Source organism: Pan troglodytes, chromosome 1 (genome assembly GCF_028858775.2).
Source record: "Pan troglodytes isolate AG18354 chromosome 1, NHGRI_mPanTro3-v2.0_pri, whole genome shotgun sequence".
NCBI lineage: Eukaryota > Metazoa > Chordata > Mammalia > Primates > Hominidae > Pan > Pan troglodytes.
The window spans coordinates 22478167-22506155 of record NC_072398.2 but is presented as its reverse complement, the minus strand read 5'-3'; the positions used below and the strand labels follow the sequence as shown (position 1 = coordinate 22506155).

Genomic DNA, 27989 nt, shown 5'->3' with positions numbered 1-27989 from the left:
AAAAATGGTTTTCTACCAGGCGCGGTGGCTCAGGCCTGTAATCCCAGCACTCTGGGAGGCCGAGGTGGGCGGATCACGAGGTCAGGAGATCGAGACCATCCTGGCTAACAAGGTGAAACCCCGTCTCTACTAAAAATACAAAAATTAGCCAGGCGTGGTGGCGGGCGCCTGTAGTCCCAGCTACTAGGGAGGCTGAGGCAGGAGAATGGAGTGAACCCAGGAGGCGGAGCTTGCAGTGAGCCGAGATGGCGCCATTGTATTCCAGACTGGGCGACAGAGCGAGACTCCATCTCAAAAAAAAAAAAAATGGTTTTCCGTTTGAGAGTCTCCAAATTATGAAGATAGCCATCGACGGGTTTCATTTGCCACTTGACAGTTTTTTCTTCCCGAAAAGCTTCCTGGTGTCATTTTAAGTACCCAGGAAAGAGCTCTTGTTGCAGGTGGCTGTGACATCAATGAATGCCATTTAAGGCCGGCTTGCTCCTGGGCAGTCAGGGCTTGGGCTTGGTTCAAGGTTCTTGATGGGTACCTAGGCAAAAGTTGGGCCAGCCTCGTCCCCATCCCCTATTTGTTACTAGGGACCCACCCCAAAGGGATATAGTGGATGATAGTGGTGGTGGTATGTGTCTGTGTGTGTCTGTGTGTGTGTGTTAGGGGCCATTGGTATACTCCCTGAAGTCAAGTTGAACGGTCAATCCCTGTGTTGTTAGAAACTTTTCTAAAAACTCCACACATTTATTGCCCGCTATGTGAAGCTGAGCATCTTGTCTTAAATTTATTAATACATTTTTTTCAAATGTCAGAGGAGATAACCCTGTAGGGATTGAGCGTTCATTGTACACAGGCCATCTGTGTTTGATTTCATCAGTCTCAATGGTTTTCCCTCCGTCTTTCACCTTTCCAGACTGAGGGGTCCTTCTTCCCAAGCAAAAGTCTGTGCTCATCTTTACCCTTCAAAGTTGACTCCCTTCCATGTGGGGCTGGGCAGGCCAGGGAAAAAAATGCCAGCTAAATAGAGAGGCCCTTCTATCTGGGCATGGACGTGAGGCTTCTATGCTACTTTCTAAAAATAAACTGCAAGCATGTAGGTGGTGAGGGAAATGCAAAATCAATTCTCCCTTTCTTCTAGGGCACACAGGTAGACTACATTGTCCTGCCTTCATTGCAGTAATAGTAGTATGGTTATGTGACAAAGTTCTTGCCAATAGAATATGAGCAGAAATTATATGCATAATTCTTACTGGCATTAAAAGAATGAGCATTCCTCCTTCATGCTTTTGTTCTCTTTTCTCCAGCTGGACAGTTGGAACCTGCAGCAACCAAGCCTTTTTTTTTTTTTTTTTTTTTTTTTTTTTTTTTGAGATGCATCCTTGCTCTGTTGCCTAGGCTAGAGTGCAGTGGTGCTATCTCAGCCCGCTGCAACCTCTGCCTCCTGGGTTCATGTGATTCTCCTGTCTCAGCCTCCCAAGTAGCTGGGATTACATGCACATGCCACCACGCCTGGCGAATTTTTGTATTTTTAGTAGAGATGGGGTTTCGCCATGTTGGCCAGGCTGGACTCAAACTCCTGACCTCAGGGGATCCACCTGCCTCAGCCGATCCACCTGCCTCAGCCTCCCAAAGTGTTTGGATTACAGGCGTTAGCCACCATGCCTGGCTGCAACCAAGCTTTGACATGCAAGTGACAATGGTATCACAGAGCAGTGACTTGGAAAGAAGCAGGGTCTCAGAATGACCAGGCAGAGCAGAGCTTCATACCAGCGTGGAACGCTCACCTGGAACTACACATGAGAGAGATTGAAACTGTCTGTTCTAAGTCACTGGCATGTTGGGGCCTCTTTGGTACAGCAGGATAGCCTCACCCTAACTAGTTTACATAAGAAAGTTCTGCTCCTCTTCCTCCCTGGAGGAGGGGGAAAGGCACAGACATTGAACTATTGATGGCCACTGTTTGATAGAGATTTTTGCTTTTGTTTTCAATGCAAAGGTTTCAAAAGTGCTTTGAACCATCTTCATTCATTCATTCCACAGGGATTGCCAAAGTACCTCTACATGTAGGGAGGCAGTATATTGCCTGCCTCCCATACCAAACATTCTCTGCCCACCCTATGCCCACCCTATGCCCACCATATCCAAGGAAGCCACCTTCCCAGGTTTTCAGGAAACAGGATCCATAGAGAAGAAATGTGAATTGCTGGTCAAATGCCTTGCTGTGTGGGCAGTAGATGGAGGACAATGAGGATGGAGTGTTTAGGTCAAGAAAAGCCTTCTCTGTCTTTGGGCACCAGTCTCATTCCTGCTCTCATAGACTTGCAATTGTTCACTTCCATTTATTCACCACTAAATTTATTCCTGACACTCAAGTCTCCCTCCTACCCGAGTCTGTGTCTTTCAATGCAGTTATTGTCAATGATAACTGTTTAAAGGAGGCAGGGGCTGTGTTTGGTCAGAAGGCTTGGGGGCGTCCCCTGACTCTTAACACTTCCCAGCCAGGGTATTTAACTTCTAGTCTCTGGAATTCAGGTTTGACATCTATAAAATGGGACAATTTCTTCTGTCCTGATTGTCTCACTTAGTTGTTTTAAAGTTGAGACGCAAGTATGGAGTTTATGAGTTTTTCTGAGTCCCATGATTTGTAGCCCTAAGAGCACTTAAGTGCACTAGACACCCCCAAATTGAGGATGATACAATCTGACATGGTGACCCCCAAATGAACCACTGCCCCCTATTTATGAGGCCCAGTCTATAAATTTCCAGATCTGCAAATATTTCCTTTTACAGAGGCCTTAGTGAAAGTAAAGGGATCGTCCAGATGTCCATCAACGGATGAAAGAATAAACAAATTGTGTTATAAACATACGATGGAATATATTTCAGCCATAAAATGGAAGTACTAACACACACTATGATGTGGGCGAACCTTGAAGGCATTCTGCTACATGAAAGAAGCCAGACACAAAAGGTCACGTATTGTTTGGTCCCATGTACCCGAAATATTTAGAATAGCTAAATCCATAGAGACCGAACACAGGCTGGGGTTGCCAGAGGATGCGGAAAGGGGAAAATGAGGAGAAACTGCTGATGGGTATGGAATTTTATTTCGGAGGAACTAATTTATCTAGTTCCAAATTTTATGTGGAACTAGATAGAGGAGGAGGTGGCATAGCATTGTGAATTACTAAATGCTACCGAATTGTTCACTTCAAAATGCTTAATTTTATGTTATCTGAATTTCACCCCTATAATTATTTTAAATAAAAGGAGCCAATGAAATGATAGTGTTTCACAATGGAACCTCAGGAGTGGCTGCCTGTGAACCTTGTGATGAGTTATTCTTTAAGCTCTCTGAAGAGATTCTCCTCCATTCTCTCCACTCAGAACCCTTCTGGCAGATCCTCAAATAATGTTGTTTCATTCAATGTTGTTGCATTACAACAGTGATAAGAGAAAAAATAGATTCCCAGCTGGGGTAACCGTCTGTGTGAGTTTACTGTCTCCGCATGTCTGCGCAGGTTTTCTCCAGGCACTCCGGATTCCTTGTACATCCCAAAGCTGTGCACACGAGGTTCATTGGTGTGTCTATGTGGTCCCAGTGTAAGAGTGGGTTTAAGTGTGATTGTGCCAGGGAAGGAATGGTGCCCTGTCCAGGGTTGATTCCCACCTTGTGCTCTGAGCTCCTGGGATGGACTCTGGTCACCTCTGACCTTGAAGTGGAATAAGCAGGCTGGAAAATGAATGAATGAATGAATGAATGAATACAAATTATTGTCCAATAAAAATCTGTAAAGTAGACAATAATCATAAAAATGCAAGACAATAAAAAACATAGTACAAAAATGCTCAACAAGCCACCGTATTCGTTACTGTTTCTTTTTGAACTTCATGGTGGTCAGAGATGGTCCCAAAAATTTTCCCTTTGCAAACATTTATTCATTGGTGTAACCCACCACCAACCACGACCATTGTCACTCATTGATTACTTATTTTCCAAAGTTGGGTAAAAATCGTACTCGTTTTGATTAATTTTTCATATGTACATACATATATACCTCATATTTATTTCATGTGGTTAATAGTAGAAGTGTTTTGGGTCTCTATTTACAAGTTTGGTGACATTTTTACGACCAGAAATATAACGGAGGAACTTTACTCTTATTAGCCTATGGGAAAATTGCTTTCATTATGCATCATTTCACTGAAAGTTGTAGTTTCTGAGAACCCATCTGACATTCAGTGGGGACTTACCATACCTGTAAAGCACTAACTGCTCTTGGAGTTACCGTGTCTTTGATGCAACAAGGGCTGAATCAGGACTTGATTAACTTCACCAACTTGCTGCCTGCCTTAGCTTCTGGGTTCATGCTCAGCCAGCTTGAGTCGGGACACTCTGAAATTTATATGTATATATTCACTACATCCTACAAATATTGGAACAGCCATTTCAGAGAAATTAGGCAGATCCAGGTTTCCAGGACAGACTTTAAAAAGTGAAAACTATCTGTGTGATGGGGAAGGTGGGCAGTAAAATATTCATGGTGATTGTGTCTTATCTGTGGATGCTGAAAATATTAAGATGTGGGCTTTAACTCCCGTTTTTATGTTTATCTAAGTATTTTAGAACCATTCTACAATAAACAGGATTTGTTTACGTAATTTTAAGGAAAATATAGATGGGGATGATTTGTTTAAAGATGTAGTATATGCACTCATCAGAAATGATATTCATTCATCAGACTTTTACTTATTTATTTTCGTTTTTTGAGAGGAAGTCTTGCTCTCTCACCAGGCTGGAGTGCAGTGGTATGATCTTGGCTCACTGCAATCTCCGCCTCCCAGGTTCAAGTGATTCTCCTGCCTCAGCCTCCTGAGTACCACCATGCCTGGCTAATTCTTGTATTTTAGTAGAGATGGGGTTTCACCATATGGCCAGGCTGGTCTTGAACTCCTGACCTCAAGTGATCCGCCTACCTTGGCCTCCCAAAGTGCTGGGATTACAGGTGTGAGCCACTGCGCCTGGCCTCATTAGACCTTTAGGAGTCCACATAACAAATGTTTCTGGAGCTCTGGTAGGTATGAGGCTTATAAAAATGAGAATGGCTCTCTATAAGAGAGTTCATGGTATCATCACCCTCCTGTACTATGTGTGATATTAGAAGCATTCAGAAAGCAATGTGGAAACACAGTGGGGAAGATGCAGTAATTCTACCCAGAGGAGGCAGGAAGAACTTAATAGACTTCCGTCCCAGCCAACTGATCTACCCATTCCCTTCATTTCTCTAGTCTTCATGGTTGTCTTTCCTCCTTTGCTTTTATCATACCCTGTCCTTCCTCCACTTCTGAATTACCTATCACTTGCTGATTGCATCATGCTTAATAAACACGTTGTATGCTACTTATCTTTTCATGTACATATTGCCCCAACAAATAATAATACTTTTTAGGACAGAAGCTGCTATTTTATACCTTTCAGGAACCACAGCATCCTTTAAAAAAAGTGTGTTATTGATGGTTATTATGTCATACATATATTCTGAATCCATCAGTAATATAATAGCACTAGGCACAGTGTCTCACACTTGTCATCCCAGCACTTTGGGAGGTTGAGGCTGGAGGATCACTTGAGCCTAGGAGTTCGAGACCAGCCTGGACAACCTAGCAAGACATCATCTCTACAAAAAATAAAAAAATTAGCTGGGCATGGTGGCTGAGGAGGGAGGCTGAGGTGTGAGGATCGCTTGAGCCCAGGAGGCAGAGGTTGCAGTGAGCCGAGATTGTGCCACTGCACTCCAGCCTGGGTGACAGAGCAAGACCCTGTCTGAAAATAATAATAACAATAATAATATTAATAATAACAATAATAATAATGCAATGGGCATGCCAGAATAATCTTTACTATTTGGTTTGTAAAATGCTTAAGATGCATTTTTAAAAGAATCACTGTCATAAATTAAGAGCTGGTGGGCACAAAGCCAGGCCACTCATAACGTTCTCTATCTTTAGGGGACATGAAAGTAGACTGAAGAAGTAGCTGAAAAAATGAGAGTTTCATAAAACTATTAAGTTCATTAGTTGTATCAAAAATGGAAACTCTGAATAAAATATGTTCCCACACAATTCAGTTTTGTTTAAATGCTTAATACAAGGTAAGGCATGAAAAGAATCATCGTCTAGGTTGGAAATGATTCTTTCTCTAGAATGAGGGATGATTTCTGAAAACTCTTTAGATAAACAAGACCCTTTTCAATGTATCTTCAGAAAGGCTTGTTGCATTCGTTTGATTTCAAGCTGATGGTAAGTAACAATGAAGCCCAGAGTAACAGTAGCTAAAGTGAAATAGGAGTTTATTTCCTTCTCAGATTTAAGTAATCTGGAGGTAGCCAGCTCAGGGCTGGTGCAGCCCTCCATGGTGTCAGGGAACCAGGTCTTCTATCTTGTTGCACTGTTTTCTATGGCTTCCATTTCCAAGGCTCAGGATAGCTACTGGAGCTCTAGCCATTATGTCTGCAGTCCAGAAGGCAGAGAGAATGAAGAGAGAAAGAAGGATATACTCCTCCCTTCTTCTTCTTCTTTTTTTTTTTTCCCCCTTGAGATAGAGTCTCGCTTTGTCTCCCAGGCTGGAGTGCAGTGGCGCAATCTCGGCTCACTGCAAGCTCCACCTCCTGGGTTCATGCCATTCTCCTACCTCAGCCTCCTGAGTAGCTGGGACTACAGGCGCCCGCCACCACGCCCGGCTAATTTTTTGTATTTTTAGTAGAGACGGGGTTTCACCGTGTTAGCCAGGATGGTCTCGATCTCCTGACCTCATAATCTGCCTGCCTCAGCCTCCCAAAGTGCTGGGATTACAGGCATGAGCCACCGAGCCCAGCATACTCCTCCCTTCTGAAGGACTCTTCAGGCCAGGCACGGTGGCTCATGCCTGTAATCCCAGCAATTTGGGAGGCTGAGGTGGGTGGATCACCTGAGGTCAGGGGTTAGAGACCAGCCTGGCCAACATGGTGAAACCCCATCTCTACTAAAAATATAAAAATTAGCCAGGCATGGTGGCGCACACCTGTAATCCCAGCTACTCAGGAGGCTGAGGCAGGGAGAATTGCTTGAACCTGGGCAGCGGAGGTTGCAGTGTGCTGAGATCATGCCACTGCACTCCAGCCTGTGCGACAGAGTGAGAAGCCATCTCTAAATAAATAAATAAATAAATAAGGACTCTTCAGGGAAATTGCATAACACCACACTTGTCACGTTAGACTGAGGAGTGTGATCTCTATCCTTGGCAGCAATGTGCCCAGTTAAATATTGGAGTGCAGGGATTTTTCGCCTTTTTTGGTACCATGAACCCCTTTGGCAGTCTGCTGAAGCTTATGGACTCCTTCTTAAAATAATATTTTTAAGTGAATAAAATAAAATACATAAGATTACAAAGGAATCCAATTATACTGATAAGTGGTGCTGTTGACAAAGCCTTTGAAATCTGTAGACCTCAAGTGAAGTACCCCTTCTACAGTATAGAAAAAGGGAGAGAGTTATCAGTCTCTGACATGTGACATAGAAAAACCTTTCGGAATGGCTTTGTTCATGATTCAGCAATTGTTGAGCTCCTATTTTAAGTCTAGCCCTGTGCTGTGGATTATGATGGATACAAGAGAAGAGGTGGGCTCTCCTCTCAGACAGTTATTCTCTAATTCACCTACATCATTAATAAAAGAGAAAATATTCAGCTCATAAGGTGAGTAGACATATAGGCCAGATCTAATATACCAGCATTTAGAGAGTTCAAAATAAGGGAAAGATCACATGGAGTGGGCCTTGGAGGAAGGGAAGAAAGAAAAGTATAGGATTTATTCTGGGGCAGGTGCAGTGGTTCACCCCTGTAATCCCAACACTTTGGGAGGCCAAGGTGGGTGAATCACGTGGTCAGGAGTTCGAGACCATCCTGGCCAACATGGTGAAACCCTGTCTCTACTAAAAATACAAAAATTAGCCAGGCATGGTGGCTGGTGCCTGTAATCCCAGCTGCTCGGGAGGCTGAGGCAGGAGAATCGCTTGAACCCGGGAGGCAGAGGCTGCAGTGAGCCGAGATCGCGCCATTGCACTCCAGCCTGGGAGAAAAGAGCGAAACTCTGTCTAAAAAACAAAAAAAGAAAAGAAAAGAAAATATTCTGAAAGAAAGGAGAGGAAGGAGAGGCAGCATATTTTGGGGAGGGGGCAGGAGCATGTAAGGGGTGGAGATGGGATTGGCAGGAGGATCCTAAGGGGTTCCAGAGAAAATGGCTTAAGAGAAGTGGCTGGCAAGGGGAGCATGTGGTTGAGCTGATTTGAAGTAGAGAATTACTATTAGTTATTGGAAATAAACAGATGAAAATGAGTCCAGAAATTTCTGTATGTAGAGAGGTCAGTATGAAATTAAATAGAATTAAATTAGATAGAAGGAAAACCTTCACATTTCTGACAGTGGGTGTTTCTGCAGAGATGAGCGGGTAGTAGTTAGAAGGACTGAAGTTTTATCTGTAATATTTTATTTCTTTAAAAACAGAAAGAGGCTGGAGGCAAATATGAAAAAATGTAAACTGTGAAGAATAGGTGTTTGTTATATCACTCTTTGTGATTTTCCTCTCTATCTTTAAACATTTCACCAGTTTAAAAATGGTCATCATCACTTTTAAAAGTTTAAATGAATTTTTACTCCCTCCTTGATATGATTTAACTTACCAAATAAATTCAAGCTACACACATTCTAAAGTGTTATGTCTACTTTAAAGAGGCTGCCCTCTTCCCAGTGCCCTGAAACGTGACATGATTGTTCTTTCCTTAAATTCTTTCCTTAGTCTGGAGTGTGCTCTCATTTCCTCCCTGCTCAGCCATTGTCTAGATTCCACTCAGGACCAGCTCATATCCCTTTTTTCCAAAAATCTTCCAGCCCATTTTGATTTCTTCTTGTGGAACTCCTATAGTACCACTCACATGTACCACTTAGCATATGTCATTTGACTTTGAATTTAACTGGTCTTTCCCATAGAAATCATGCAGCTCCTTGAAGGCTTAGATTTCTTATATTCAGGGATGGCAATAAGAGCTTCCATTCCCCCATTCCCATGCTATCCCCCCAGCAGACATCACTAATCAACCACATCACTTTTTCCCACTGAGCTTGGACATGGTCTCAGAATCCTTCTTAACAGAGCTCCTGGGGCTGCTATAATATTGCCAATTGCAGATTGGGCATGCAGATGAAACCTCTTTCCATCCCTGCCTATACCTCTATAGTTTCCAAAGTACCAGTGTTATTCCCAGGAGAGACTCAGAAGGAACTAGCATAATCCTGAAAATGCCAAAGTTATAAAAACCTATGACAGCTTAGGTTTTGAAGAAATCTCATAGCTCATTTTAGTGATAGGCTGATGGCTGATTCAACTGTTTGAAAGTTTCAAGAAAACCAGGGGACTACGAAATGTTGGAAAAGGGATTAATATAATCCCAAACACCCATGCACCTGATATCCATTTAGCAGGAAAACATGGCTGCCAAGCTACAGGTGAAAGACTCAAGTCCAAAGGCATTTCATCATTTCATTATGAAGTGGAAGAACGAGCCTTTCCAAAGCTCTCCAAGGCCTTGGGAAAGCCCTAGGCCAGAGAGAGAGGAGAAGGGTAGGGGACTGGCTCCTTGGTATCCTTGAGAAATAAGGCAGCTGGGACAGAGGCCTGAGGAGTCCTCACATGGACATCCTTGAAGTCCTATTTACCCCTGAGTGTGTCAGAGTCCTGGAGAGTCCTATGCCAACAAGCTGGTCAGCGGAGCCTCTTCCTGAGTGGTTTTTTCCAGCTTCATTGTGTTTTTTTTTTCTACATTTTAAATTTTCTATAATGACCATGTTTTATTCTCATGATCAGAAACTGAAAGAAAAAAAGAAAACATATCCCAGAGGAATACCACTCTTTTTTCCTAAAGTGGTATCTACTATTACTCTACCTTTGAAATCTGAGAGAAAGAGAAAAGCAAAGTGTATCATTTCAGCCAGCAAGAAAGTGGGAACTGGAAACTGGAAGGGAATATAAAACCCCTTCATCAAAATACTCTGTATGGTGACTGGTCATTTATTCACTCATGCATTCATTCTGTCTTTCTTTCCGTCATTTGCTTAATAATCATTTATAGAGAGGCTACTAGGTGCTTGGGACACAAGAGAACAAATTAGATACAACCCCTGCCCTCATGAAGTATTCAGTCTGCCGGGGGGGGTGAGGGTGGAGTGAGCAGAGGACAGGCATTTATCAGATACCACACATAAGGATGTTCAATTATAACCAGGCTAAGCGTTGCACCATAAATGTATGTGATGGCCTGGGCTGGAGGAAAGAAGTAACCTCATTGTCATTCCCAGCTCTGTGCTGTCTCCACCATCACTGCATTGGCTGTGGACTGTAGCAGAGCCTCCTTCCTGCCTCTCCCTCTCCAGTCCATCTTGCAGCTCCTTTTACTGCCGACCTTCCCACAGCCCTGCTTTCTGTACTCGGTAGCTCTGTAACACACGATTGCTCAGTATTGTCTATTGTCTTTTACTTTCTTTTTTTTTTTTTTTTTTTTTTGAGACGGAGTCTCCCTCAGTTGCCCAGGCTGGAGTGCAGTGGAGCAATCTCGGCTCACTGCAAGCTCCGCCTCCCGGGTTCATGCCATTCTCCTGCCTCAGCCTCCCGAGTAGCTGGGACTACAGGTGCCCGCCACCACGCCCGGCTAATTTTTTGTATTTTTAGCAGACACGGGGTTTCACCGTGTTAGCCAGGGTGGTCTCGATCTCCTGACCTCGTGATCCACCTGCCTTGGCCTCCCAAAGTGCTGGGATTACAGGCGTGAGCCACCGCGTCCGGCCTTCTTTTTTTTTTTCTTTTTTTTTTGAGACACGGTCTGGCTGTGTCACTTAGTCTGGAATGCTGTGGCAAGATCATAGCTCACTGCATCCTCGAACTCTTGGGCTTAAGCGATCCTCCCACCTCTGCCACCTGAGTAGCTAGGACAACAGATACACCACCATGCCCAGCTGAGTTTTGTTTTTTGTTTTTAATTTTTGTAGAGACAGGGTCTTGCTATGTTGCCCAGGCTGGTCTCAAGCTCCTGGGCTCAAGCAGTCCTTCTGCCTCAGCCTCCTAAAGTGCTAGGATTATAGGCATGAGCCATCATGCCCAGCTCCTATTGCCGATTGTCTTAAGGTTAAAGAACTCTGTCTAGCTTGGCCCTCCTGGGGGATCTCACTTCTCCCAGGGTCTCCACTAGCCCATATGGCACCTTTGGTGCAGATTTTTAAAAGGTGGCTCTTGCCGGGCGTGGTGGCTCACACCTGTAACCCTAGCACTTTGGGAGGCTGAGGCAGGTAGATCACAAGGTCAGGAGATCGAGACCATCCTGGCCAACACGGTGAAACCCCGTCTCTACTAAAAATACAAAAATTATCTAGGCGTGGTGGCAGGTGCCTGTAATCCCAGCTACTCAGGAGGCTGAGGCAGGAGAATTGCTTGAACCTGGGAGGTGGAGGTTACTGTGAGCCAAGATAGCTCCACTGCACTGCAGCCTGGCAACATAAGGGAGACTCTGTCTCAGAAAAAAAAAACAAAAAAAAAACCAAAAAAAAGGTGGCTCTTCCAGCCTTTGACCAGGTCATACAGCTTGGGGACCCGAGTTCAGGTTGAATTTCAGTCCCTAATTCTCTGCTTTCCTGTTTTACCTCTGCAAGTAGACCACATCCGTCTGGAACAGAAATTTTCATCTTTTTTGTATTTTGATTCTCACAGCTGTCAACTAAGCCCTGGACACAAGGCACAGTATCTTCCTGGGGATAGATATGACCAACTGACTGATTCTTTTTTTTTTTTGAAATGGAGTCTCACTCTGTTGCCTGGGCTAGAGTACAGTGGTACGATTTCGGCTCACTGCAACCTCTGTAACCTGTGTCCAAGCAATTCTCCTGCCTCAGCCTCGCTGGTAGCTGGGATTACAGGCACCCACCACCATGCTGGGCTAATTTTTTGTATTTTTAGTAGAGACAGGGTTTCACCATGTTAGCCAGGATGGTCTCGATCTCCTGACCTCATGATCCACCCACCTCAGCCTCCCAAAGTGCTGGCATTACAGGCGTGAGCCACCACGCCCAGCCAATTTTTGTATTTTTAATAGAGACAGGGTTTCGCCATGTTGGCCAGGCTGGTCTTGAACTCCTGATGTCAGGTGATCCATGCACCTCAGCTTCCCAAAGTGCTGGGATTACATGCGTGAGCCACCGTTCCCAGCCTGACTGATTCTTAAATGACAGCAGCTTTCAGGGGAATCCTGTTCAGCCTCCACATGTGCTCTTGGAAAGTATTCACCCAACCAGAACACCACAAGACATCTTGGAGTTTCCAGGGCAGTCCTGATTTTGAATCTTTGAATCTCACTGTCTAACCATCATCATGGAAAACTTTCTCACTGCCTTAAGGCCTCCATTTCTCCATCTGCAAAGTGGGAGGAATAGCTGGGCACTTTGTATACAGACAACTGGGAAGAGAGGACAAATCAGGGCACATTGAAACCTTCAGTGGCTGAGGGGACACAGGAGGAAGATGCGTGGTGGAGAGAAGGAGGAGGTAATGGGTCCTGTCTCTCCTGATCTTCACAAGGAGGAGGTAATGGGTCCTGTCTCTCCTGATCTTCACAAGTGAACCGAGTTTACCACAGGAACTGTGAGCAGTTGGGGCCTACTGCTCTGGGGAGAGCGCCTCTCACCAGTGTGGCCCTTTTCTGTTTGCAAGAGCCGCCTCCTTCCTGGGCCCCAGCCACCTGTGGTTGACTGAAGCTCTCAAATGAAGTTTGACCCAACCACACAACACCCAACCTGAACACCACAATAGGTCTTGGATTTTCCAGGGCAGTCCTGATTTTGAATCTTTATCTCACTGTCTAAAAATGGTATGTTCCAGTTCAGGGCCCAAAAACCTGATCAGCTGCACACTGGGAGTCCTAGGTGAGAGGTTAAAGTGGAGACCTTGCCTTGTTTCTCACTGGCACCCCAGGTGCCACATGGGAGCACCTCTCCTGCTGCTCCTCCGTTTCCTGAGCCTGGCGCCTGCCCTCCCACTGTCCCAGGACTCATCTGACCGTCATGCCAATGGCGGGCTCACTGGGGTCTCGGGGAGATCAGGCCCTCACTGTCTAATTCATCAGGGACTAGCAGTGGGATGTGGGTTGGGGATGTTTTGGGGTGGACGGGTCTTTTGATGGGTGGCACTCAGGTCATGTCAGAACAGGGGCTGAAGGCAGGTAGAGGCAGGAGAAGCCCTGCTTCCCTCGGCATCCTGCGTGGGTGAACAGAAACAGGAAGCAGAGGAGTGTGACGGGGTTGGAGACACCAGAGCACAGTGTGATGTGATGGCTGCTCTGCGGCTCGTCAATACTGAATCTTCCAAGGGGGCCATTTCCTCATCTATACAAAGGGCCCGTAACTGGACAGGATGTGTGCTGAGTGGCCGCCCAGCTGCGGCTCCTCTCCGAGAACACCAGCCCCTGGCAGTTTCCTGAACGCAGTGACCCCGCTGCGTACCTGTGACCCCACCCCTGACCAGGCCTGGGAGCCTCTTCTGTCTGAGGCAGCCCTGTGGGAGCTGGCAGGAGGAGAAACACATGGAGGGGACTTCTGCGGCTGAGGGACAGCCAGGAGAAGGGCAGTGGGGAAACTCGTGAGTAAGCAGAAGCCATGAGGCAGGGCGAAGGCGCGTGAAGACAGACGGAGCCGCAAGGGCACAAGGAGCAGCTGCAGACGCTGCAGGGTCCCTGGGAAACTGAGTCACGCCTTGGGCACAGTCACTCCGTGGGGCACAGCGTGGGCACTGCTTCTGAAGGCACACCTGCTGCTGTGGGATCCTGAACAACACTCCAGTTCTCCTGAGGATCTGTTTGTCTTGATGCCAAACTGATTTCCAGTGTTGCTTTACTTCTAGTTTATCCCTACAATTGTGCTCCCCGGCCTGTGGGGACCAGCATTGATCTCTGTCCCTTGCAACCTGAGACAGTCAACAACTGGTCTCAGTGGTTCATCTGAACCCACTTTACAGAGGAGAAAATAGAGTCATAGAGGTCCGTGTCCAAGGTTGTGGCTGGTAAGTGCTAGAGCCAGGATTGATTCCAGCTTCTTTCCCACCATACCCAGGTATTATTGCTGAAAAAAAGGGAAACCTAGAATGTTATGCCTACAGGGTAGGCGTGAGCTCCCGCCATGGCCGGAGTTCCAGCTGTGTCCTGGTTCTCATCACCCAGACACGCTTTGAACCTGAAGGTGGAAAGTGGAAAAATGCCAAACTGGTTTGAGAAGAAAGGGGGAGAACGTCAAGTGGAAAATATTCTGTTCTCTGCCTCATCGTTAGAAGAAAGGAAAGGGGTGTGTGTCTCATTTTTCTTAACAAAAGCAACACAGGAAGAAAACTGTTTATTAAACCAGGCATAGTGGCTCAGGCCTGCAAACCCAGCACTTTCAGAGGCCGACGCGGGTGGATCGCTTGAGCCCAGGAGTTCGGGACAAGCCTGGGCAACATGGTGAAACTCTGTCTCTACAAAAAAACTAAAAAATTAGCTGGGCAGGATGCTGCGTGTTTGTGGTCCCAGCTACTCAAGAGGCTGAGGTGGGAGGATTATTTTGAGCCCAGGAGGTTGAGGCTGCTGTGAGCTATGATCACACCACTGCACTCCAGCCTGGGTGACAGAGACTTTGTCTCAAAAAAAATTTTTTTTAAAAAGAAAAAGAAAAAGAAAACTTTAAGACACTGCATACTTTAGCAAGTAAGCAAAGATGCAGAGACACTCATTTTGGCTCTCAAGCTCTTAAGAAATCTTTGCAAAAGAAGAAGAAAAAAAAGGTAATCAATAGCCTTTTTTTTTTTTCTTTTTTTAAAGAAACCTGAAATAGTTCAGGTGACTTGAGGGCATGTTTGGGCAATTTTGTTTTACTTGAGGTCATATAGATTGCTATAATAAGCTGTCAGCTTATTCTACCTGTACCTTGGAAGTGGCCAGTCAGGAAGGAGGCGAACATTATGGGTCTTTCAAGGATTCTAGGGGCCCTGTCTGATCCCCCACTGGCTCCATTCTTGCCAACCTCTCCTAAACACTCTGACCTAGGGGACCTGACTCAGTTGTTAGATGTCAAAGTGAGAGGCATATCCATTCTCATTCATCTTTCAAAATTGAGTTCCACTGCCTCCTCCTCCAGGAAGCCTTCCTTGATTCTCTGTCTCATTCCCACTGCTCTTCCCATTCAGGATTAAATCCCTCTCCTCTGTGTCCCCACCTTTTCCTGTGCAGTAGTGCATCTCTCTGTCCTGGTATTCATCATACCACATTACGATAATCAGTTCACACTGTCAGGACCTCAGGGTAAGAGGCAAGTCTTCTTTAACTTCGTATTATCAGTACTTAGCCAAGGGCCTGGCATGTAGTAGATGCTCAATAAATTTTGCTGAATGAATACAAGAAAAGAAGGGAAGTGGGGAGGACATTTTGGGAAATATGAAATTTTCTTTTTGAGATTTATCTCAAAAATACGTGTCTAGTACTTGTCCACAGATAGCAATTAAAGTCAGGATTCTATTTTCTGCAAATGATTGAGTTTCTTCACTTCCAGTTGTATCTTGGGCACCTAAGGCAGGAGGAAATTGGGGTAGATTTAGAGGGATTTGGGAACATTGTGTCTGAGGAGTATGTGTGTGTCCTAACACATTTCTGAACTAAGTAGATGTCTCTGAACCACATACAAAAGGCAAACATGCCACATTTTGTCTCCCTGGAACTTAGTAACTTAGCAATTTCACCTTTGGGACCACAGCCACCCACTAGCATTCAAATTGCTTAGTGCAGAAGGGGCTTGTTCTCTTGTTCACTATGGTAGCCTCAACCCTAGAAAAGGCCCTAGCAATGGGTAGGTCCTCAATAAAGATTTGTTGAATGATTAAATAAGTGAGAAAAAGACCTGAGAGCAGCTTAGGTGCCACAAAATTTCTGCCGTAGATATCTTGAACTTCACTCCCAGGAGAACCCTCATATTCTCACTCAAGACAGTTTACAAACAGTTCTATCAGATTCCATTATCTCATTCTATCTTCGCTGGAGACAAAAAATTGGAAGAAAGGAAAAGAATTTTTACTCTACCTATAGAAATATGTTTTCTTTATTACTTAGGAAGAAGGAAAAGTAGATACAAGACTTCAAAACACACAGTAGACAAGGGCCAGCTGTGGCAGCTATAAGCAGCTTTCAGTAATGCCTTGGTTCCGGGGAGCATGAACACACAGCATTAACTGACATGCAAAATGATAACCCAGTCATGAAATGCAGAAGAAGTTCATTTTGGCATAATTGTCTAAGACGACAGGCAAGTCAATAAAACACTTTTTTTTTTTTTTTTTTTTTTTGAGACAGGGTCTCCCTCTGTCACTCAGGCTGGAGAGCAGCAGCACAATCAACACCCAGCTAATTTTTAAGTTTTTTGTAGAGATGAGGTTTTGCCATGTCGCCCAGGCTGGCCTCCAATTCCCAGACTCAAGTGACCTGCCCACTTCAGCCTCCCAAAGTGCTAGGATTATAGGCCTGAGCCACCACGCCTGGCCCAGTGAAACATTTCTGAAAGGTCTCTATTAATGATGGATAAAATTGAAAAAAGTGAGGTGCTTAAAGAATTAATCCAAAAGCATTTCTATTAGCTGGACTATTGTGGTATCTTTAGGTATTTTTGATGATCAGGTTTGTTGCTAATTATCCCTCTGTGGCTTCTCCCATCACCGGATGCCTTGGGGTCCTGTCCCTGGCGGAGGTGGGAAGATGTGGTCCCTGGGAGCTGCCCTGTGGACATCCCGGAGTTGGAGCCCACAGTCTAAACCAGTCCTTATGGACTTATTTCTGATTTTCTTAGACTGTGAGAAAGGGCTTCTCTAGGGAGCATGGAATACGATGCTGATTAAACACGATTGTAGTTAAGTTTAGGATTAGTGGCAATCGGGAAGAGAAGACAGTAGAGAAAGCCACCCAGGGCTGAGCGGGGAGGAAAGGGCCTTGGATACCTTCCCCCTGCCCCGTGAGTGAGGGGGGCCGATGTGCAGGTGGCGAGCATATGTGGAAGGTGGCACTTCCCCAGGTGGCACTGGATAAGAGAACCCCTTTGCTAGGGATGTTTGCTTCCCCCCACAGTTCCTATGTTGAGACCCTTACCCCTACAATGTGTGTTAGGAGGTGAGAACTTTGGGAAGTGATGAAGTCAAGAAGGTGGAGCCCTCACGCAAGGGAACTGTGCCTTGTAAAAGAGATCCCAGAGAGCATGTGAACCAAGAAATGGCCCTCACCAGACACCAAATCTTCTGGTATGTCGATTTCAGACTTCCTGACCTCCAGAACTGTGAGAAGTACGGTTGTGCTATTGAAGAGCCACCCAGTCTAAGGTATTTCATTAAAGCGGCATGAACAGACCCTTCTTCCTCTAGACCCGAGTGGGCAGAGCAAATGCCTGCAGAGGAACTGAGGCTGGACCAAGAGGAACCCAAGGAAAAGGTGCTGCCATGTGGGTTGGACAGGGCAGCCTGGGGGTAGTCGGTGGGGACAAATGTGCTCATGCTGCAGAGCACAGGGAAGAGTCGCTCAGCTCGAGGAGACTTTATTTATGTATTATTTGTTTATGATTATTTGAGTCAGGGTCTCACTTTGTTGCCCAGCCTGGAGTGCAGTGGCACAATCATGGCTCACTGCAGCCTCAACCTCCTGGGCTCAAGCGATCCTCCCACCTCAGCCCCCAGAGTAGCTGGGACCACTGGCATGAGCCACCATGCCCGGCTAATTTTTGTATTTTTGTAGAGTTGGCGTTTTGCCATGTTGCCCAGGCTGGTCTTGAACTCCTGCTCTCAAGCAATCCATCTGCCTCAGCCTCTTAAAGTGCTGGGATTGCAGGTGTGAGCCACCACAACCAGCCTCGAGGAGACTTTAAAACACCTCCATCAACCCTCTTTGAGAATCCACCCAACACCCGGTGGATGTTCAGTGGCCTCCATGATCCGAACTTCAACAATCTTGAGGGGGTCTGACAGCTCCTGGACAGTCGCTCTGGAGGGCTCCCCAGAGGGAGGGGCAGAGCTGCACCATCCCTCGGATACCCTCCAGGGGCTGGTAACCACATAAAATCCAGCTGGTGGTCTCACCCAGTAGGAAGACTTTGACTAGTGGAACTAGCACAACAACAAAACAAAAGCTGCCAGCATCTGTTAGTTGAGAAGAAGGCCTGTCCTGAAGCAGCCTTTGCTTCCTTCTTAAAGGTAAATATGAGGCTGGGTGCGGTGGCTCAGCCTGTTATCCCAGTGCTTCGGAAGTCTGAAGTGGGAGGATCGCTTGAGCCCAGGAGTTCCAGATTAGCTTGGGCAACATAGCAAGACCCTGTCTCTAAAAATTAAAAAAAAAAAAAAAAATATATATATATATATATATATCCATGGATGATGGTGCACACCTGTGGTCCCAGCTACTTGGGAGGTTAAGGTGGTACAGGGTTTTGGAACCAGGTCTGTCCCTCTGCTGGCAGGGCTGCTTCTCACCTGTGTGAGGAGTACCAGCATCTGCCCAGGCCCAGCTTCTCACCTGGGACCTCAGCTGCTCTTCCCAGAGATCCAAAGTGGCCTAGGTAGCCTTGGGAAGGGGCTCCAAGGTGAGACTAACTGACCATCCCATGCCCATCAGAGGTGAGTGCCAATGGGTTTCAGCCCTTCCAGGTGGCACTTCCTGCTGACAGAAGCAGCTGCTGGCCACCTGCTGTGTCTGGGGGAGCTGAGTCCCACCCCAGGGCATCCCCACAGGAAGCGGAGGTGACTCCAGGAGTCTGGGCTGGGGTCTCTGTCTCATCCTTGATTGTGTAAGTGTCTAGATCATCCAGACCAGACCTTGAACACTCAACAGAGCCACTGTTGAAGTATTCTGGGAAAATATATTTGGTGGCAAAATCTTGCTTCCTTCTGTTTTATGTATGACATTTCCCTTAAAGGGAAAAAAGTTGGAATGACTAGTATCATTATTCTTTTCTTGCTTTTATTTTCCACCCCAGAACCATCTGTCATTAAAAACAGTTTACTTTACACTTCTCGGGTTGAGTTCCACATTCAGAGAAGATTGGTTGGAGGACAATGGTGACCTCTGGACGCCCCGCGTCATGGGGGCTGGGAGATGCCGGAGGTGAGTGAGTGTCACCCCACAAGGGTGCTCAGGAGAGAGCTGAACTGAGCATCTGCAGAAGAGAGATAAGAGCAGTCCCACAGCTGTGTCTGCACTGTGCATGGGCCAGTGAGGTGTTTAAGGCAGGCAGATGGAAATCCATGTCCCCTGTCTCTTCTCACTGTGTGGGAGTAAGGACACCCAGTAGGGTGGAAATGCAGCTGAAGCTCTGCCTTTGTGGGCGGCAGATCTCATCTGTGACGTGGTGGGCAGGGATCACATATGGTGGCAGCTAGCACAAAAATGCTTTACATTGAGATTTTTTTTTCATCCTAGAGACTATGGGGTCCCTATGGGACCAGAGAGACCGGGGCCAGAGCTGATAACTATTCGTTATTAGATTTCAACCTTCGCATAGCTTCATATGGGAGGAGTTAAATCAGAGACTCTAGGCTGAGGTTGCTGCTGTAGACTCCAAAGGTACAGATGGAAATGGGAAGATGCATCGATTGTCTAACTATTTTGCTTACACCAGGTCTGATATCCAGCCATTGAAAGATGGGTATCACACATTTGGGTTTTGAGCTTGATGCTGAGCTAAGGCATCTGAGAGCTTCAGTGTTCATGTGAGCTTAGATAAAGTTTACCACAATTTTTTGAGTGACATTTTCAGAAGACTCAGATTGAGGAAATGTCAGTCTAGGCAACCAGAAATGACACTGTCTTCACGCTGTCCCCTCCACCAGAACGTCTGAGCTCTTACTAGGCACAGGCACGCTAATCAGAACTTTATTATGTAACCAATGAAGAGTCTGCTCAGGGTTTGAGGAGCAGGATCACCTGGTCAGATGTATATTTTCACAACGATCACCCTGGGTGTGTGTGGGTGGTGGGTTCTGAGGGGGAAACTGGCCTTGCAGACACCAGTGGAAAACCAGTGGCATAACCTGGATGGAAGTTGGTGACAAAGGCCTGCAAATCTTTTTTTTTTTTTTTTTTCGGATAGGGTCTCGCTCTGTCACCCAGGCTGGAGTGCAGTGGCATGATCTCGGCTCACTGCAACCTCCGCCTCCTGGGTTCAAGTGATTCTCCTGCCTCAGCCTCTTGAGTAGCTGGGACAACAGGTGCATGCCACCATGCCCGGCTAATTTTTGTATTTTTTTAAGTGGAGACAGGGTTTCACCATATTAGCCAGGCTGGTCTCGAACTCCTGACCTCAAGTGATCTGCCCACCTCAGCTTCCCCAAGTGCTGGGATTACAGACGTGAGCCACTGCGCCTGGAAAGGCCTGCAATTCTGCAGCAGTTTGAGGGATGGAGAGGTTGGGGGTGCCAGTGGGACAGGGTCCTGTCATGAGGTTATCACGTAGAGAACCCAAAATGTCTAATCATGCCTCAGCCCAACCACCTGCTTAGCCACAGAGCTCCTCAGGAAATATCCAGGAAACAGAGGCAGAGCAAGGAAAAGAAAATGCTTCTTTTGTTCAGTTGTCATATGAACTCCCCTCTCCTCGTGTTTCCTTGCAAGTGTCGGGATATCAAGGAGTGCGATACCCTGGTCTCCCTCCACTCCTCCACAGACTCCCAGGGCTGACAGCACACGGCCTGCTGCTCCATCCTTCCAGTTTTACGGGAGCTGGATCTCCCAGTTTCCGAGTCCGGAGGCTGCCCTGGTCCAGAGCTGACCATGGGAAGAAATCTGCTTGCTCTCAGTATAAGCCACATTTTCTAACACCAGCTTTATCTACAGCAAAAATGACAATTTGATATCCATATGCCTTATTTCTCCTTTTTTGTCTCTTAACTGGTTCAGAAGTTGGATGACAAAAACAAGCATGTCATTTATTATGCCCCCTCACACCCTAAATTTAACATTATCTGGTGCTTTGGCCCCAAACTCCAACCTCTATTAAACTGGGTTGAACCATGTGCATTATGCTTTGGCCTGGGTTTGAGATCAATGCATTTTATTGTCCCTAAGTCCAACTCCCAAATTAAAGGGGTAAGCTTCAACATGAGGAAAGGCCTCAGGGCAGCCTCAGAAGCTGGAGAGTGGGCAAACTCACTTGCCCCATTAGAGCCCACAAGGAATGGTAGCTGGGAAACCAACCCATCAGACCACCATACTTGCTCTTTGGGAGGAAGTGAGGAGAGGGAGAATCATTTGGGGGAGGAACAGAGGAGGACTTGAGGCCCACAGACAGAACAGGAAAACTAAGAGAGGCCTGTTGAAGAGGTAGAACTGGTTGGGTACAGTGAGTGAAGTCACTGTGTGGGAGGAGGCCTGATACTCCCGGCTTGGGAACCTGAATGGATGGAGGTTCCATTCACTGGGATGGGAGACACAGCAGTGCAGAAGGATGAGGGAGTTGTCATGGCTAGGTAAAAGGGAAAGAAATTCTGCAAGGCTCTAGAAGCAGGTATTGCTCATGCCTTACAGAACACCCCTTCATTCCAGAGGCCAGAAGGATCACTGAAGTGTGCCACATACAAGAGACCAATAAAGCTGGGTTAATAGAAGCCATGAAAGCCTGAAGTTTGATTTGACAAACATTTAGTGAGCACAAGTATATGTCGGATACTGTGCCCAGATCTGGGAATACACATGGGGTGAGCAAAAGAGATCTGGCTCTGCCCTTGGGTGTTTAGGAAGGCTTCTCCAGCTTCGTCTTTTTTGTTGATCCTTGTATGGGTTGGGAGTAGAATAAACTCGTTGTCCCACCTGTCAATGCTGAAGATCTGTGTATGTTGATTTCCTATTGTTACAGGCTGGTGTCAGAAAATGTGGCTTATACTGAGAGCAAGCAGATTTCTTCCCACAGTCAGCTCTGGACCAGGGCATGCTCTAATAGCCAGCTCAAGAGCCAGCAACAATAATTTGCCCAATTAGCCAGGAATGGAAATTCTAAGCAGTGTCCTTTCCATCTCCCTTTTGCTCAATTAAAACATTTATTATTACATACATGTTATATATAATCTCCGTAAGACCGTAGATAAAGGGGGTGTGTCCAGGGCCCAACTCCTAGTGAGTGCTAAATAAATGTCACTTTGTCCATTTCCTCTCTCCCCACCTGTGTGCCCCGATGAGCACAGGAGGCATCACACCCATACAATTGCATTGAAAGAGTCTTGTTTGGGGATTTGTCTTGTTTGGAAAGAAAAGCCCTTGGCCGCTCCCACCATTAAAAGCTTGAGTGGCCATAAGACCTCTCACCTCCCTTGGCCTATTTCTACACCTGGAATAGAGGGGCCTGGCCTAGGTCAGGAGCTCTGTCCCTGGCTGTGCATCTGAATCACCTGGGGAGCGTCGAAAAACCCAGACGCTGGGCTCCACGTCTGGAGATTCTGCTTCACCAAGTCTGGGCTCAGAGCTGGAGGTCTGTGTTATCAATAGCCTTTCTCCTGCAGGGATTCTGGCACAGCCTGGAATCCAGACCAACCCAGGCAAAAATAGCCCAACCAAGCCCCGGGATGACCTGGGCTTGTCAAGTGAGGCTGAGGACTCGGCTGTGGTTTTCGGCAGGGGCATCAGTATGGCTGTGGGGCTTTCAACCTTGGAGAAAGCCCAGTGGGCAGTCAAGCACCTGAGAGAGAACAGGAGTGAGGTAATGGGAAGCACTGGCTTCCTGCTTCTGGGGTCTGAGGAAATGTCAGACCTGCCCATGGGGATGCTCCCGGGTCGGCACTCTCAAAGAGCCCCAGGACGCATCAGACCCAGCTACCCCGGGGGGAAAGAGTCTGTCGCCGGGGATCCCCTTGTCTGGAGCCTTGGCAGACAGCTCAGGGTAAAGTTTTAGGATGGTGGTCACTCCAGAGGTCTTCTAAGAAGGAGTTCTTCTCCCTGCTGGCTGACCCCTGCGGAGGCTGGGAGCCAGGTGCTGCCTTCAGCTTCCTAAGGAGACACTTGTGTCCTTTCTGCAGACTCTTCCTGGCCCCCTGGACTCTACCCTAGCAGAGCCTGGCTCCAGGGGTGGGGTCCTTTGCATGATTTTCAGGAGGCTCTGGATGTTCAGAGCCCCTCTGCTGACCCTATGGTGCCATAGGGCTGTGTGTGGCTGCCTCTGTGCAGCGCATGAGGGTCCTCTGGGGGGAGAGGGGGTGCAGCCAGCATGTGCTGTGCAAGCAGCAGTCTGGCTGTGTGCCTATGGGCTTCCACAGGGCTCCGAAGGCTGATGCCCTCCTGATAGAAGGTGGGGAAGAGTCGGAACCACAAACAAACAGGAAAAGCACACCCTGGCTCTCCAGATGGTGCAGATGAGGGAGGGGTGCTGGGAAGGCCTCTATGGGGACTCAGGAGAGGGACTGAGATGTGTTCTGAACCCCATGAGTGGGTGGCCGTTGGGAACAGAGTCCCGCTCAAGCATGATCAGTTCCAGTAAACAGGGAACAACTGTAGGGACATTTCATGGAATCTAAGCAAAGGAAGATCTGCATAGCTCAGCTTCAAAAGGACAGAAATCCATCCAGACCACACTGTCTCATCTCTTTCTCTTTCTCCACCGGCTCCCTCAATTCTTGCGATCACTTCTTGGAACCTCTGCCTCTCCCTGCTCATCTGCCCTTTTCTGTCTCCAGCCAGCTTGCTTTACCCATACTTTCTATTCCTTCTTAACTGATCCTCTGCTTTGGCAATACCATCTTTTGGTCCCTCAGTTTCCACATTCAGAATCCCATTCAGAATGAACCAAGAGAGAAATCTAAGCAGGCTTTTTCACATCAACAGTCGATGGCCTCAGGTAAGATGCTCTGCCTGGTTCGACCCCCTGGATTCATTTAGGAGGGGTTCAGGGCAGATCTCCTTAGCAGGGCAGTGGGCGTGGCAGCAGTGATTGGCAGCTCTGAAGAGGTCTCTGCAGCCTGAGTATTTGTGTGAGCTGGGAACTGAGGAAGGCAATACACCAAGTATTCAGAATTTCCACCGTGGACATTGTTATGAGGCGACCTGAGACTTCCCTTGTGCTTTAAGGCAGGTTCCCGGTGTTGGCATTATGCCTGGCACGGGGTGCAGGTATATGGCCACCAGGAGCAGTGGTGGTGTGTTAGAGTGCAGAGGATGCTTGCACTCGCCCTGGAACATCTCCGCCAGCTCCTGCCGTGGCCTCCACTGGTCCATCAGCAGCTCCATCTGCAGTCATTCATGTTTGGCAAGTGGTGCTGCTGCCCCTGGGATGCAACCCAGGCCCAGCTCAGGGTGCAGGGAGGCTCCCAAGTGCTGTTTGACTTGGACACAGTAGTCTCTGCAAGGGAGTCACGGGAAGGAGCGTGAAATGATTCCAGATTCCTGATTTTCTATGGTATGACAGGAGTGTTTCTCTGAGCCTCCTGATTCTCCTGGCCACATTCCCTGGTTGGTTTTACTTCCTCGGGTCATTTTTGAAGGGCCCTTGGCCAAAGCAGCTCAGAGGGGTCATGAGGCTGAACAAAGGCTCTCCAGGAGGTGGGGGCTGAGTTTTCTCCTGCTTACACAAATGGAAAAACGGGGAGGTCATTTGATTCCCATAAAATACCCCTCCAAGCAGACTGCTGATTTCCAGCTAACCACTAAAGACTGGAGAATGCATTCCAAGCCAGCTTTAGCAGTCACCACAGAAATTGCCTGGTAACTGGTGGCAGCAGCTTGGCGGTGTGATGTTGTGCTGAACAGCACACATTTGAATAGCTTACTGAGTAGCTGAAAAGGGCAATGACCTTGACCCACTTTGTTTGTGATTTCAGGTGCTTTTAAGATGAACCCCATGCCAAGTGGAGGACGGTGTGAGAAATGCAGAATGTGATGGGGTAACTTGGGTAGGTATCAGCTTCCCATCAGCTGACCAGTTCCCCATCATCCCTCTCTGGGCAGCACAGGGTCATTGGGCTCCATCTCCAGCTCAGGGAAAGTTCAGTGCAGCTGTGCCGGCTGTTGTTGGAAATTTCATAATGTAAAGTGGAAATTGGGCACAGGCCTCCAGGTGGTGGGTTCTTACCCCACTTGCCTTCTGGGCATCTGATGTGGTTTGGGTCTGTGTCCCTACCCATATCTCATGTCAAATGGTAATCCCCGATGTTGGAGGTGGGGCCTGGTGGGAGGTGATTTGATCATTGGGGTGGATTTCCCCTTCGGTGCTGTTCTCATGATAGGTGAATTCTCGTGAGATCTGGTCATTTAAAAGTATGTGGCACCTACCCCACCTCTCTCTTCTCCTCCTTCTCCAGTTGTGATGTGCCTGCTCCCATTTGCCTTCCACCATGACTGGAAGCTCCCTGAGGCCTCCTCCAAAGCAGAAGCCGCCATGCTTCCTGTACAGCCTGCAGAACCGTGAGCCAATTCAACCTCTTTTCTTTATACATTACTCAGTCTCAAGTATTTCTTTATAGCAGTGTGTGAATGGACTAAAACAGCATCTCAGAGATCCCAGCCAATCCCAGGAGCTCCAGTGCCCCATCTCTCCAGGTGTCCCAGGCTGTAGGGACCAGCCTGAAGCCTTCCCTGACCCAGGCCTAGGCCCTACAAGAGGCCTGTGACAAGAGGCCTCCCTAGCCTCTTCAGCTTCCATTGGGATCAACTTAGCTGCCAGGAGGCTGGAACTTTCCCCCACTCTGTCAGTTACTTGAAGGAAAGCCACCAACATAGACAATGGCTGCACAACACTGGAATGGAGAAGGTTTACTATAATTTATACAACAACCATTCCCCTACTTTTTGTTTTTTGAGTTTTCACTATGAATATCCTCATGATAAATATCATGGGCTCATGGTAGCTTTCCCTTAAGATAGAATCCCCAAAGTGAAAAAAAATTGGTCAAAGAATATAAGAATCTTTATGACTCTCGCCAAATTCCTTCTCAAGTATTTGCACCACTGTAAAATGTCACCATCAACATGTGAGAGCACCAGTTTCACCCTGACTCTGCTAGTGTTATTATTTGTTGAATATTTTTCCAACTTAGTAGTTAAAAATATACAGTCTGCCCTCTGTTTCCAGGGGTTGCACATCCATAGATTCAACCAGCCAGAGACTGAAAATATTTGGGAAAAGAACCATAAAAAATAACAATACGTCCATAAAAATAATACAAAATTTAAAAACAATCTAGCATAACAACTATTTAAATAGCATTTATATTGTATTAGGTATTATAAGTTATCTGGGTGACTTAAAGTATATGGGAAGATGTGCAAATACAGTGTCACTTTATGTAAAAGACTTGAGCATCCTCGAATTTTGGTTTCTCTGAGGGGTCCTGGAACCAATCCGCCATGGCTACCATGGGATGAATGTACTCCCTCATCAATGTTTCAAGTTGCATTTCTTGGATTACTAGTGAGACTGAACATTTTCCCATGTCTGTTTATTGACTATATTTTCCCTTTCCTAAAGTATCAGTTTCCATCCTTTGCCCACACATCTGTGGGGAGTTCAGTGGGTTTTGTAGATATATCTGAGGTTACTGCTTTGTGATATTTGCTCAGCATGTATTATCACTCCACTTGGATATCTAATGGGCCATTTAAATTTAAGATGTCAAAATGTAACCCCAGGTTTTCCTCCCTAAACCTGCTGTCCTTTCTCTGGTCTTCCCTGTCTTAATAAATGGCACTGTAATCCACCTTTGCCCAAAACCCAGGAGCCCTTCATGATCCCTCCTTTTCCATACTCCATATATCCCATCTCCCAGCCAGTCTCCCCCATCCACCCTTCTCTGACCACCCAATTCATGCCAGGTCACCATTCATCACATAGCCTCCTTTCTTCTTTGCAGTACCTGCTAGGATCAGAAACTCTCTTTCCTTCCTTCTTTCCTTCCTTCCTTCTTCCCTCCCTCCCTCCCTTCCTTTCTTTTTTTTTTTTTTTTTTGAAATGGGGTCTCACTCTGTCACCCAGGCTGGAGTGCAGTGGTAGGATCACAGCTCACTGCAACCTCCACCTGCCAGGCTCAAGCAATCCTCCCACCTCAGCCTCCCCAGTAACTACAAGCGCACACAACCACGCCCAGCTAATTTTTGTATTTTTTGTAGAGACAGGGTTTCTCTATGTTGCCCAGGCTGGTCTCCAACTCCTGGGCTCAAGTGATCCACCTGCCTTGGTCTCCCAAAGTGCTGGGGTTACAGGTGTGAGCCTGCACCTGGCCATTCATTTATTTCTTGATGGTCTGGAGTGGCCATCCCTTAGGGGCAGCTTGAGAAATACATATAGAATTAACTTTGCCCTTTTAATCTATTTGAATTTGTATAAGGAGACAGTAGGGCATAGAGGGCCAGAGCACCGCTTGGGAGGCAGACAGTTCCAGTATAAAGCAGGGCTCTACCACTTACTGTGGGATTTGGGCAGGTTACTTAACATCTCTGTGCCTAAGTTTATTCAGCTTTAAAAAGGAGAATAATAATACCATCTTCATAAAGTTGGAAGATACATTAGATAATGTGGGCAAAGTACTTAAAAATAGAGACCATTTACAATAAAGTATTCAATAAATGTCAAACTAGCTCAGTGTTTCTTTATGATTTTTACTCTGTGGTTTCTGGGTTTAGGAGTCATTCCCTTCTTTTCATTAAACCCTTAATTAACGTTGTTATATTTTATCTTGGTTTTATGGTATACTTTTTAAAAATGTTTACCCTTTAGTTTGGAACTTATTTTGGAGTATTAAATAAAGTGAACTTCTAAATGAGATTGGCACAATTTGTTGAATAATTTTTCCCACTTGTTATGTTTTATCACAAATTTAATTTTTATATATTAATATAAAAGTGTTTTTTCTGTCTTTGAAATCTGTCTCCCTGACCCCTTCTGGGTTGGGACTACACTGTTAGGC

The 27989-nt window shown here is 46.5% G+C and overlaps 1 long non-coding RNA gene across 1 annotated transcript in view; it reads right to left on the bottom strand.

Annotated features, from left to right (window-relative positions):
- Window positions 1-2850: 2850 nt before the first annotated feature.
- Window positions 2851-27989, bottom strand: part of LOC107970393 (uncharacterized) — an 81436-nt gene continuing 56297 nt past the window's right edge. The window contains exon 3 of the long non-coding RNA XR_001712980.3: window positions 2851-3724. This is a non-coding gene — a long non-coding RNA (uncharacterized LOC107970393). The remainder of the gene's footprint in view (window positions 3725-27989) is intronic.